Below are 14626 nucleotides of genomic sequence, written 5' to 3'. Positions count from 1 at the left end.
GGATCCTGCTTCAGAAGTGCAGGTCCTGCCTCACTCACGCCAAGGAATGCCGCCCCAGACGCTACAGATCTCACAGCTCTGAAACGCCAACACAAGGAGTCACAAGGAGTCCCAGACGGGGCACAGGAACCAAAGAGCTCCACCAAGCTGGTGCTGAAGATTCCCTCTTACCCTAATTTCAAGTTTCACTACTATTCCCGAACTAACCTCCCAGTGACGGAATTCTTGCACCTTGTTTCCAGGGATGCAATCCACCAAGGAACCACCACTTTTTGTCTACAGGCATTCATCTATTCTTATCACAATCCGAACAGACCTGGAACCAAGACAGCCTCTCTCTGAAAACGTAAAACAAATGCCTGTGTGGCCTGCTTAAATAAAAACACAAATGAGCCCAGCTTCTAGTGCATTTTCCATGCCACATATGGACTCTACAGGAGCCCACGTCTACAGGTGGATATCCTCAAATAACACAGACAGAACTGGAAATCTTCCCCACTTGGGAGCCATATGGCTGTTAATTTCTCTGAAGAATTCAGTGGAAATTAATCCTCCAGGCTTAGTGAGGGGTGGAGGAAGAAGATTTTCCTCCTGGCTAGCAGATTCAGCACCCCTCTAAGGTAAACGACAGCCTTAGTTTCCTGAGCATGCTCGGGAAATGTTGGATGCTTGTTATCGCTGTCATGAAGCCATGTAGACTTTTGTCATCAAAAGAGGGAGCAGGGAAAATCTACCAACACCAGACTGGATAAAAATCAATGATTTAAAAAAAAAAACACCTTAAACCACAATTTAAATTGTGATTTAAATTTTAAAAATGTGTTTTTTTAAATTTACATTGTCAAAAAATCTGATTAAAAAAATTAAATCAAATCCATTCTGACAGACACCATTTCATATCTGTATCTGATATGTCCAGTCTATTTTTATTTTACACTATTGTTTGGTTTATTGTCCATTTGGTTGTTTGCTTTTAGCTTGTTCACTGCCCCAGAATAGTGCATATTCACTAATAGGGCCATACAGAAATTAAATGAATAAATAAAGTTCAATTAATAGGCACAAGACAATAAACATACTTGTAAGAAGTTTTAAGTGCTGGGAAGATCTAATTAAGAGTTTAAAAATGGCGCACAGAAGCAGCTTCAAGTCTCAAAACACAGACAGACACAGTGTCCACATTCTAAATAAGCCAGGCCTCTTCTACTCCAGGGGGGCACAGAACGTTAACTACCACAGGTATCTTTTTTACAAGTAATACTTATTTTCCTCCTTTCCAATGGGGTGAGGCAGAGAAATGGCACAGAAGACAGTTTAAACAATGCTGCTGAAGCTGCATCAACAGGGCCTTAAAAATACCTTCCCAACAAGATTATAGGCCTGTACCTTTATGTTTCAGTGTGATTCATGGAACCACATTCCCCTCCCTCTGCATTTTGATAAATGCAAAGCCAACCATTTTCTGCTCAGCTCTAGAATCTCATAAAGAAAAAAGCCTCAACTGTACAGCCTCTCTAAACTAGCCTTCCTATTTGAGCTGCTGGTCACACGACCGGCTTGCATGCCCTCCTCCAGTGGGTGTGACACACTGACCCAGATTCAGCGCTTTCCTGCAGCTGCAAGTCAGAAAGAGAACAGCTGTGGGAGAAAAGAAGCAAGTGCATAAAGCAGCAGGGGCAAAAAATTAAATAAACAGGATTTACCCCAAATGCCTTCAAAGAAATCCATCTTCCATCGAAGGCGGCTGCTATTCAAGAAATATGGATTACACAAATATTGCCCAGCAGCTTACAAAGAACCCTGGCATAGTTTTTGTTTGCTTTAGGGTTTTTTTGTAGCATAGTAAAATTATTAAAAGAATCATGGCTTAGTATTTAATATGACAAAGAACTGACTGATCATACATTAATATTTGACTGCCTATAGTGACTGTGGTCAAATATTCCATAAAGTTAACCGATGACACAGTTCACCCTCTGTCTCTGTGTAAGTATAGCAAAAGGGTTGTCCAGAATAGGCCACGACACATCACTGATGGTATAAAATCAGAGTGGTCTCATTTTGAGAGCTGGACATAGCTAGCATTTCAACCCTTCCCCCGCTCTGTGCGGAAACACAAAGCAAAGGGGAATCCGGCAGAGATCCCAAAAGCTGCTTAAGAAGCTTAGGGAGATGGCCAAGAGACTGACTCTGTCCAGGGCCTTCACGCCAATGACCTGTTTTGAGGGAGAGGGACGATTCAAAGCACCGCCAGCAACTTTCCCCAAATCCTATCCCCTTAAAGTGTGTCATCATAAAATGCTGCGGATAGACACAAGCAGCCACTCCACTCCAGACAGATGTGTATTCTGACACAATGCAAAGACACACACCTGTTTGCTGTGCCTCTCTCTGCAGCTGACACTAAGCTGGCTTGGGGATCATTCAAACTAAAAGGGCAACAGACCTTCTTAAACAGAGTAATGAATTAAATTACATTAACAGTCCAGTTGGTCTCCTTTAAGGGTATTCTCTAGTTCAAGTTAAAGAAACAGGCTTATCTCCTATGCTAGATTTCTAATTCCACAACAGCAGAATCCAGTCTCTGTGGGAAGGGAGATACTTCAAAATTGTCACCAACACACACTAACACACCCATTCCAGCTACAAACTCAAGCAACCCTAAAACCCCAAGAGTTTCAAGGTTACCAAAAATATTTTCCCCAACTGTAATAAGGCTGCGGTTACCCTCTTGTCACCCATTCCAAAGCTATCAAACCAATTCAGAAAATGTGCCATGGCCCCAAGAACCCAAACAGGAAAGACGCCTCACATCCTGAAGCAGCATAACGGTATCTCACAGAGGCTTTCCTCTGGTATGTGCACAATTATGATTAGGCTCATTAGGTCACTCATTAGCGGGAATACTGTACCACTCCTCATAATTTGCAGGAAAAAACACCACTCTAAAACCTGAGGTCTTATGCAGGCACCTTTATTTCTTATTTTCCCAGCTGTTAACTCCGAGCAGGGCAAGTGAGAAAAAGCTGCTTAGATCTAAAGGCTTCATCCAAAACTGTTATACAGAGTTTAAAACATCAGAGATGATCAGCTGCATGCTTAATGTGTGTGTTTTCTCTGTAAATTCTCTTAAGAGAGGAAGCAGACACACAGCGAAACTTATGACAAGTATCCTTCATTGGCCTCTACTAGCCTTTTATCTCTGCTGGTGAAACGAGCCCATGTCTGAAAGCTCACCCAAGAGTAACAGCCTCACTCTTGTGCCTGCAAACTGGAACATCAGCGCAACAAAAGTCTAGTCTACATCTCCCTCCACAAGATAGGAGGGGGTTTCTTTAAGTTTAAAGTGCAGAATTGTTTCATATCAGAAGGCTCAAGAGCAGCCAGCACTTTCATCACCTGCTAAATGGTGCATCAAGCAACCGATCCATCATACAGGCCTTCCTTTCAGTTTGGAACATGAAAATTAGCCTAAAGGGAGACCTGCAGAAATCTTCCCTCATGGAGAAAAAAATAGACTTGGACATGTCCTGAACATCCAGATTCCCTAATCCACTCCCATCTCGTGCCCTTAAAGAGTTTTAAAATATCCCTTTAAGAAGATGAAATTAGATCCTTTATTTGTTCTGAAAGTGGAGGAAAGGGGGTTTCAAAGGCTTCTATTCAGAACATCCTAACCATCAGATTAAAGCAAGCTACAGGATCTCCAGATGCCAGAGAAAGATACACCGCAGGTGTAGTCACACATGGAATGAGCACAACACCCATATGCTCGAATTGGTTGGGAATGATCAGTGCCCCGTTCGGTTCTCTCAAAAGCCCATCTTGTCCACCGTCCAGGCCTCACAACAACTGGCCAGATACTTCTAGGAAATCACACAGGCTACAAACAACATGCCCTGTTGTCTTCCAGTAGCTGGCTCCGAGGGGAAATACCGCCCCTTGACCTAGAAGCTACTGATCACTATCATAACCACACAATTAACTTTCCCGTCCATGAACTGGCCCAATCCCCTTGGCCAAGCCACCTGAGATACTGGCTGTCACCTCATGTTGTCTGAAAACCTACAACGGGTAACAATGGAGAGGATAACTCTTTATGGGCCTCTGACCTATTCAAGTCGATCTTTTCAGGGGTAAATTACAAGTAATTTAAAGGACAGCCTCTGATAAATCAGCACACATGGGCTGCATGGACAGGCTTCGAAGTCGCAATGCTAAAACAACTGCCAAGGGCTACTGCCAAGGGAAACCGTGCATGGCTGGCACCGGCCCACACCTTCTACTGCTATAAATCCTATGTAGGGGGTCCAACACACCATAATGACCACTGTTTCCCAGCAAGGGTAACTGTGTTGATTGACCACAGGTTGCAATAAACAGCATGCACAGTTGCGGAAATATTCAAGCCAGAGACTATTTCCAACTGCTTACAAGAAACTTTTAATTGGTCAAATGCTTTGCAATTTACATGTAAGCCTGAGGTTGAACTGAAACCCAGAAGGGTTTCCCATTTCAAAGGTCCATGGTCTCACACCATCTCTCTCAATCATTCCATCAAGAACAAGTGCCTACATTGGCCAGGCAAGGAGGCAAAGGTTCAACCACAACTTCTTCTGGGCAAACACCTTGCCTCTCCGGGCTACTCCATAATTCTATGAGCCACGGGAAAGTTAAAAAGAAAAAGTGAGCAAATAAATGTTGCACTTTTTCCACACAGACATAAGATAATACATGAAAGAACAGTGGGTGCTTCCCTGGAGAACTGGCTGCATTTAGCTTCGTTTGGTTACAAAGCACCTCCTCTCCATGTGTTAATGACACAGGGCCTCCAACATCAAACTCTGGGCTGAAATAATAGCACTCCATGCAAGCTTCACAGTCTTAATGAGGTGTAAACTTTGAGCCTAATTATGATCAACTCAGTGTGGCCACCCAGCTTACTGTATCTCAGCTGAGCACCTTAACCAGCAAAAGGCTGTTTAACTACACAGCTGCTGCTACTATCTAACATGAGCAGCTGAAGAACGAAATTTAAGAAAGAAAGAAAACATATCCAGCATGACTAATCCAAATAAGCATTCTCTATTTTCATACTCTCGCACAACAGGAAACTGGCTAAATATTTATGTAAATATAAAAACAAACAAACAAATGTTTAGAATATGGCATGTGGGGACAAAGAAAAACAAATGTACTCAGATGCTAACCTACATGTCACCCCCTGGCTGAAATCCAGCAGTAACTCACAACTAGGGCAGGCCCAGTGGATCTGTGGGGATCCATTCCTTCATAAATTCCACTGAGTCAGTGGGGTCTACTCAAGTTACATCTTACTTCTGGATTTCAGGCCCTTCCCCTGTCTGTATACAGGATTTTTTTACTGTTTTCACCCTGTTTGGGGTACTTTGTGCATGTTTCCCCCCTGTTTATTTTGCAAGGAGAGAAAAGTTAACAGAAATATGTAACAGGTAAGTGGGCACGAAATATCCACCCATGTATAGCTCTACTATTTGGCACAAGCCAAGCATATTGTCAATAGCTGAACCTTAATGCAGAGAGCCATGCATATTAGATACTGGGAAGAAAAAAATCCATGTTCAACTACATATAATATAGAACTGTAAGGATGGGTATGCTTATTAGGATAATGTGTTTTTAAAAGAGATAATCTGAAACAGGCAGTGTTACCCAAGGTATATACCAATTTTCTAAAAAAAATTAGGTGACTAGCAAAACAAGACTGCAATCACACAAAGTCCACAAAAGTCTTTCACTTCAAGCACTCCTGGGGATAATCTCCAATTCTGAAGGTGGATGTTTAAAACATTTCTCTCTTCCCTTACTGGCTAGCTAGCTAGCCAGGAAACCTGCTCATCCTTCTGAAGGTGTACACATTAAAGATCTTGAGCAAACGCCTTTCAACATGACAACATCTCGCTGGAAATGAAGAGGATGCAGGTTTGCACTTTCAGGTCCTGCTGTCTGTGGGACTCTGGAACCAGCTGCTCTAAAATCACACATTTCTCTGCTTTGACTAGAAACTTTACACCAAAACACACAGCAGGATTGCTGATCATCTGACACCAACTGCCTGCAGGTGCATCCAGCCCATGCAAACAACAGGAATCATCTGCAAAACCCAGTGAATGGAAAGCGTGACAGCAAAGCTGAAATGTTCACTGGTGAAGAGCAGATTTTCTATATAATCACTATTTACAGCCAAATTGTTTCTGACTTGTTTTGGTTGGCCCGGGGGAGAAGTATACCTAGACTCAATAATATGTGGTACCTGAGCATAAAAAAATATTTTCCTTGGCTCCAAACAATGATTAAGGGTGGGGTGGGGTGCCCTGCCCTTCAGCCACAGCGACCCAGACCTGTACTGAAAAGTGGCATGACTGTAATATGGCTTTTCACTGTCCCCTTTTCACTTGCTTTTTAGAGCTGAAAGAGAAAAAGGAATCCTCTCGAACCACAAACTCCTGCCCAGGCAGAGAGGGTCACTCTCTCTAACAGCTACCACTTCTCGCCAGGAACGACACAGCGGTCTATTTTGTAATTATATCTGCTACTGTACTTTATTTTCACCGGATGGCCAAAGCAACCAATTACAGCAACAACATCAAAAAAACAGTAGTCTCAGAGCACCCTAGAGGCTCACAAGTGTTATGGCTCAATCTTTTTTTGACAGTAGCTACACCAGGTAATGCTGGGGCATACAGAGGTATCTCCATGAAGACGTCCCCCTTTATCTGCTGAATTAAGAGAAGCACTAGATCTATGCTTTTCAACCAAAAACCATGTTTCTGAATCAACTGCAACACTGATTAAGCCAAGAAAAGCCCCAAGTCCTTCGGCCTCACCATCTTTTGTGTTTTCTTATTAGAGCTATTGCTACCATGCTCTTAGGGGCAATGCAAGAAGTTGTACCAGGTTGAAGGGAAGGTCTGGCAGAACCTTCCTGTATTCCCCCCCACACACACACACAAACACACAAAACGGTTAGGATGGAGGTCAAAATGGTCCCTGACCCAGAAAACCATAGTAGCATTGCCCAGGAACAACACACAAAGTCCAGGAATCTCAGATAGGAAGATCAACAGCATGAGATGACCTTGTTCTGCTTGCAAGCCCCCTGAAACTAAAAGCAAATTGGGGCACTTGGGAGTGGGCTCCATTGTATGCCCTTCACAGGAGCAGCCCACACCCAAATGCCTGAGGGAATAAGTGACAATCAGCCTTTCCAGAACAATTTCAGGGATCTTGCCTCAGGGTTGCAGACACCCACATCCACAGAAACCACCCAGATCAGCCAGAGCTGCAATTAGAAAAAGTTACAAATAAAGCTGCTCCACAGGAAGGCTCATTGCTGGTTTTCCATCTCAAAGATCCAGAAACAAAAGGGTATTGGGGGCAGGGGGGGGGAGGACATCAACACTCAAAACATTCTAGCCTGTGATTGTGGGGAATCTGTGAACCAGTGTAACAAACCACACCTTCTACTCAACAGATGATAAAATTGCCCTCCAAATGTTTTGGGTTACAGCTCCCATCATCTCCAGCTAGAAATGATCATTGGCCATGCTGGCTGGGAATGATGGGCACTGTAATCCATCTCCGGACATATTCCAAAGGGGCCTGACTGGATTAGAACATATTTCGTAGAATGCAAAGCTGGAAAAGGTTTGAAAAAAGCAGCATCAGCTATTCCAAAACTCAATAATAATAATAAAATAATCCCTAAAACACCACCAGAACATTCCTCAAGGTTCTCAGAAGTCCAGCACAACTGGGTGGATGAAGGTCATGTGTCGCCACCTTTCGCGAGAAATGACTGCACAACTTACTGCAAGGTGAAGTCAGATGCCAAAAAACTTTAATCACTTTTAGCTGATAATGCTATACTCTACAAACTCATAGGGAACCGTATAATTTTGGCAATCCTGCCTTTTTTTGTCTTTGCTTGGCTTTTTTTCTAGTGCTTAAAAAAAAAAAACTCCCTCTGTTCTTGTGTCCCATCTGGAAGTTACAGACTTCAACCACAATACAGAAGGATCAGCTGATTTTTTTTACAGAGCAGTTCTGGGCGCTTTGAACATTGAAGAGTGCCCTATCAACTTTACTTTTCCTGATCCCCAGATCCATTTCTGCCCTATATTCTAATCTGTGCATCTTCACTGCAATAGAATAAGGACTTTTGTGAAGAGCTATAATGGAATTTGAGGTGCATATGGAATACGGCATTCAAAAGTCAATTAAAACTATAAATATATACATGTTTCTTGTGAAGTCTTTACTTTCTAGACACTTGGTGATCATGGAACTGCTAGTAAACTTCCTCTTATTTCCATTGAAGCCACCTTGAGCGTTTTATCAACGTAACAACAGGATGCAAGCTCCCTAAGTAAATAGGCACTAAGATCAAAATCCAATCTGATGGGCATTTAAATCAAATTCTAATCTGATAACCATTGAGGAACATAAATTACACAGAATCAAACAACAGAATATTGGTTCAAGAGCAAAAAATAAAGTAGTACCATCTTTTTATTAACAGTCTCCTCATTTTTATGACTCGGTGGACAGGGAGACGAAGGGAAAAGTCCAGTGTTGTCCTGCAGACCTTCAGCAAAGAGTCGGTACCTGCACAGACAACTCGATGCACCCTGGCGTTTTAAGGGTGCCGCTACCCTCACCTGCCACTTATCTTCCTGGAACCAGACTGCAGCTCACAGGATGATTGATCTCTTGGGCTAGGGGCTGATGGGAACTGCACTGGAGCGCCACACAATGTCCCCACAACTGATTTTGATAATACTACACTTTGAGAGAATCGGAAGATCTGGGTTCAAATCCTTGGTCAGCCACTGAAACTCACCAGGAAGCAGCAAAGGGAAACTAGTGTATTCCTTAAATATCTCATACGCTTTGGGAACCCTACCAGGCTAGCCCTCAGTCAGAGGTGACTTGACCGACAGAGAGCAAACAAACAGCATTGCAACGCCCTGATCGAGGGACTCAAGTTATGGTAGGGGGCCCCTCTTGGCCGTATTATAACAGAAATTAAGAAAACGAGAAATGATTTCAGAAACGTTCATGGCTATGCTATAAAAAGAGGTCACAATATCCCCACAGTTGCTCTCGTTCCTCTAAAGCAGGAATGGGCAATTCACGGTCCTACAGTTGTTGTAGGACTACAATTCCCATCAGCCCTGGTCAACAGGGGAAGGTATTGGAATTTGCTTACCTGGAAATTATAATGTAGACTTGGGAGGGGGAGGGATAAGACTGCAAGTCTCTTGGTCACACAACCTACAACCTGATCAGAGGCTGGGGCACAATCCCTTGGTCTTAATGTCTTGATTATAATTATAACAACCCAGGGGAGAAGACTTGGGGGGGAGGCTCAATGTAAGTCTTTGGTGATGATGGCACTTGCACTTTGACAACAATATATGTTTAGACAACAACAGCAAGACAGAAAAAAAAGGTCAAGATTGAAGGTCTCCAAGCACCTCTTGGCCATCCCATCTACTAACAGTAAGAGGAACCAAAACACCACTGGGAAATCTCTTGGCTGGACTTTGCATCTCTTGGTCCCACAAATTATTTATAATAATAAAAACACAGGAGAAAGACAGAAACAAAGAGCATCTATTGGGGGAAATGACACATCTCTCGATCACATTAATTATTTATAATAATAAAGCTGATCAGACGTTCAAGAGTGGAAGATGGGTCTCCTGGCTGGACTAGGCATCTCTCGGTCACACCAGATTGTTCCAATAGAATACGATGACAAAAGAGGTATGTTTGTGGCGGGGGGGGGGGAGCAGCAGGACTATGTTTCTGTCGGTCACTCCATTTATAAAAATTAAACAGATGAGGGGTTAAAACAATGGTGGGGGTGGAAGAGATCCAGCAGGCAGATAAAGCAGTTCTTGGTCACAACAGTAACAACAAACACATGCCCTCAAGTCAATTCCAATTTCTGGCAACCCTTTTCAGGATTTTCTAGGTATTGAGTACTCAGAAGAGGTTTCCATTTCCCTTCTTCTGGGACTGTGTGGCTTGCCCAAGGCTACCCAGGCTGGCTCTTCTCCCAAAAGAAAATTGAACTCCCAATCTCTGCAGGCAGAAACCTACACCACTGAGCTATCCAACCAACCTTGGTCACAACAGTTCCTACTGGTAGGATGATAGAAGAAGGGGGGGGGCACCCAGAGGCCAAGATACAAGTCTCTAGATCATGGTACTTATCTGCAAGAATGAAAGAGATGTATTCTGATTCTAGAACATGGGGGAAGGAGAATCCAGTGACTGAGCCATGCATCTCTTGGTCACATTAGTTATTTATCATAATTAAAAAAAAACACGAGTGGGGGGAACCTAAAGACTGAACTATGTGTCCATTGATTGCGCTAGTTCCAGATCAGAAAATGGGATTATAGAAAAAAAAAGAGGGGGGACACCCATTGGCCAGATAATGGGCTCCTTAGTCTCACTATTTACTTGTAACAATAAATCAGATGCAATTTAGAATGGGGGGGGGGAGACACAGACTCCAAACAAGTGGGTTCTCCATCCCGATTGCATCTCTTAATCACCCTAGTTACTTATACAGGGAGTCTGAGGGGTCCTCTAAGGCCATCAAACACCATCACTGGCTCAACAAGATGGTAGAAAAAGGGGCATCCAATGGCCGCCCTCTGCATTTCTTGGTTCATAGGGATGGGGTGGGGAGATCCAGCAGGCAAATATGGATAACAATACAAAAATAATATGGATATGATAATGGGGGGGGGAGAGAAGAGAGATGCTGTTTGTTAATCACACTATTTCCAATAACAACACACAGAAGATACACAAAGACCTGGTGTCAGGGGTCAGGAGTGGAGGATGCCTAGTCGTCTGCCACAGGAACACAAAGATACACAAACACCTGGAGTGGGGGTGGGGGTTGGAGGACCAGGGGTCTGCAGTCCCCTAGGTTATGTGCCATAACAACAAAAAGCGACCCAGACAACACATGAGGCTGGGGGTTTGGGGACGGCCAGGTGGGGGGGGGTGTCTGTGGGTCCCGCCAGTCTCCATGAAGTCTGGGGCTGGGGGCAGAGATGGAGGAGAAAAAAAAACCCTCCCTGGTCTGTGGGTCAGGCCCGTCCTGTCTCACTACAAACATCCCCTCCAGGGGCTCTCCCCACCACCACTTCGGCCTTTACAGCCCTTTATTATTGTTATTATGGATCCTTCTCCCACGGGGTTCTCCCACCTCCATCCCCGGTGGGTTTCTTGGGGGGGGGGAGGACGGCTCGCCGCCTATGTGTTCTTCCGGGGTGGGGGGAGGGCTTCTTTCTTTCCCTCCCTCCCTCAAGGCGGAAAACACACACGGGTAGGGGGGGTTGGGGAGAAACGGTGGAAAGGGGGAGGGTGTGGGGGGGACAAGACCAGGGCCGGAGTGGGTGGCTAGCAAGTCTCTTTCCGCCCTCCCAAACACCCCCTCCTCAGCATCACACCCTGAGGCGACGCACACAACCCCCCCACACACAACACACACAGAGACCGGGGGAAGGAGGGGGAGGGGAGACCCTTTTCCCTCAGCTTCGTCGTCTGAGGGGGGGAGGGGCTTCTCGGCCGCCATGGCCAACCCCCCGCGACCCTCTTATTTCGCCCCCCCACCCCACTTCGCCTCCGAGAGGCCTTTTTCCTGAGATAAAATCCCCTCAGAAACGGGAGTTTGTCGACGCCCGCGGCCTCCCCCGACCGGCAAGCCCCCCCCTTACCGTCTCCTCTTCCTCCTCCGCGGCCTCGACCTCGGCCTCCTCCTCCCGGGGGTGGTCGTCGTCCCTCCGGAGCGGCCTCCGCGCGTCGCCTCAATCAGCGAAGGGGGAGGGGCGCCTCCGGGGAACAGCCGTTGCCCACGTCGCTCCTCCCTCCTCCCGCCTCCTCCCACGGAGGCCGGGCCCCGATTGGGGGAGCCACCCGGCCAATGGCCGCCGGCGCCGTCTCCGGAGGGCGGAGACGGACGGCTTCCTCCGCCACTCGGGAAGCCAGGCCCCGCCTCCGTGCCCAGGCGCTAGCGGCCTGCTGCTCCCCGGGCGGAGGAGGGCGAGGGTCCTTGGCTTGTTGTGATTGGTGACCTACTCGGGGTTGTCCGGCTTACACCGCCGCGGGATTGGCCGGGCGCACCACTCCCCAGTGGAGCCAATGAAGAGGCCGCTTTCAAAGGGGACGAAGGCGAGGAGTAGTAGCCGTTTCTGGATTCGGCGGCCTTTAAAGGGAACGGAAGGGTGGGGGAAAAGAGGGGTGGGCGGAGCCGGGGCCGCCCAGGCCCACGCTCGGCCACGCCCACCCCGCCCCTCCTTTCATTGACCCTGGTTGAGAATGGATCGTGAAGCAAAGTGCGTACGTGAGGACGTGCACAACATCAGGGAGGGGAGGGGGCGGGACGGGGCTGCCCCCCCGGGGGCTGTGGGCTCCCAAGAGGGCGGGGCGGAGGAAGGATCCCTTTGCAAAACCCGTGCACCCTTTTTTTGCACGGCTTTGCACGACGGTTTTTGCACGCCTGGAAACCAAAGGACGGGAAGCAACGTTAGGGAACGAGGGGGATTGGGAGGGCGAAGGGGGCGAGGAAGGATTACAAAGAAATGCTCGAAGCAGGCATTTTTAAATTGCATTTTTAAATTACAAATGTTTAAGTTTTTAATGCTTTTTTATTTTAATTTTTAATGCATTTTTAATTTCATTTTTTAAGGGATTTCCTTTCTCCAGGCACTGACTTGGGAGGGAAGCAATGAAAGGTAGGAAGCTGGCGCAGATGAAACCCACTTCCTGAAGCCCAACAGGAAGTGGATTTCGCCCAGGAAAGCTTGACAGGGGTTTTAAGTTTCTTAGGTCCAAGAAAAGGCATCACCCTGGGATGCAGGAGTGCAGGTTTGGGAAGCACACAGCTTTTCCCTTGTGCTTTCTGGTGAAATTTAGTTCCCCATCAGTGTGACCCACATGCACACAAACTGGACAAAGCCACTTTAGGTTCTCCCTACACACATGCAGAGTCTCCACCCATGCTTCCCAGAGACCATCAGGATTTCGGCTCTTATTTGACGCATATATTTGTCTTTGTTGCTTTGTCGGACGGTTGGGGGTTCTTGTTTCTTTTACCTTTGTAAACCACTTAGTGTGCTGCGCAAAGTCAGCGATATACAAATTCACTAAATCAATAAAAAAGGTTTCTGTGGGCTGCAAGTCCTCAGTGCCTCAGCTGAAGAAATCTGATCAGCGTTCAGAAAGGTGCTACAAGATTCACAGTTACCTGGGTTGCCAACAGACTTGTCACGCCAGGGAAAGGACTACCAGGAAAGGCTACTGGGCAAGTTTACCAAATCCATGATGGGCTGTTTCCTGTTGCTCCTATTGGGAGGGGGGGGGAGTGAAAGATGGTTTGCCAAGATGAGACCTTGCCAGTCATAGGACGATAGATTTTATAAGGCTAAACCTTCACAGGAAAAGGAGTTAGGCGATAGAAAAGCATTCTGTGTACACAGACACACACACTTGCAAGGATAATAGGCTTTCCCTTGGCCTGTGGTCTCAAGTACAGGGGACTCTAGCGCCACATTTCCCGCTTCAACCTCCAAGATACTCCTCCACACTCAACTCCATCATCCCGACCTCTTCCGGCCACCCTTTTTAATTTCCACACATTGGTGAGATCCGACTTGGGGCTTGCTGACCAGCGGGGCTTCCTCCCGGACAAATGATCTCGCTGGGTGGAGTCAAGGTCTTGTAAATCTGGAAGAGGCTCCTTAAGCCTTTGGAGTTTATTCCCAAAGGGATTGGGCTGTTTTAAAAAGTGTGTGTTCAAAAGCGTCCTGCTTTAAGCCAACTGCTGCTCCTCTGTAGGACCTACTACTGGGAAGTTGTTTCAAGAAACTGGAAAGAGGGCCTTCGGTATGACGTGGAGTTCTTCCACCAAGAGAAGAAAAACCCACAAACTCACTCTGGCTTTGCCTTAAATGGGCCAAAGGATCTCCTCAGGGCCCAGGCCACCAATCCAGCTTCCATGTAAACGTAGGGTCAGACCAGAAGACAGGCCCAGGCAAACAATCAGTTACCAGGCCCAAGGGAACAAGAATTTTATCAGCTTCCGGCTCCATTTGGTAACATCTTTAACTCGGCCATAAGTCTTGCTGTCTTGAAATAGAGTTGTTCCCTGTGCATGGGCAATGCTGGGTTGCCATCTTCACTTTCTAAGAATCGGAAAAATCCCACAAGACACTGTTACGTTGTGAGCTTTAGAAATTCTGATTTTTTTAAGACGTGAAAACAGAGTGCTTCTAACCCAGCTGTCTTTCTACTAGATGTTTAAGAATGAGGTTCAGGGTAAGGGGCAATTCCTTCCACGCGGAACCATGTCATCAGCAGGAAGCATCCCACCTCATATATCTCCCTCTGAAAATACCGCAAGAGTTTGCAGGATTTTCCCCTCCCCTCAACTCTTGTCATTGGGACTCATTCCAAACTCTAACAATTATTTCAGGATAAAGTGGCAACCTCCTGGATTAGCAGAAGTGAAATCCCTGTTGGTTGAAAATGGTCTCCGGGCGTTCCACCTGCAAAGATC

The 14626-nt window shown here is 46.2% G+C and overlaps 1 protein-coding gene across 2 annotated transcripts in view; it reads right to left on the bottom strand.

Annotated features, from left to right (window-relative positions):
* The window catches only part of KDM4B (lysine demethylase 4B), a 121473-nt gene extending 109993 nt beyond the window's left edge, over positions 1–11480 (bottom strand). For both annotated transcript variants that reach the window (XM_078378873.1, XM_078378874.1), the window contains exon 1: positions 208–11480. The gene's annotated coding sequence lies outside the window, so the exon portion shown is untranslated. The remainder of the gene's footprint in view (positions 1–207) is intronic.
* Positions 11481–14626: the final 3146 nt, after the last annotated feature.

Source organism: Pogona vitticeps, chromosome 7 (assembly GCF_051106095.1).
Source record: "Pogona vitticeps strain Pit_001003342236 chromosome 7, PviZW2.1, whole genome shotgun sequence".
NCBI classification, from domain to species: domain Eukaryota; kingdom Metazoa; phylum Chordata; class Lepidosauria; order Squamata; family Agamidae; genus Pogona; species Pogona vitticeps.
The sequence above is the reverse complement of the archived record's forward strand: the minus strand, read 5'-3'. Positions and strand labels throughout refer to the sequence as shown.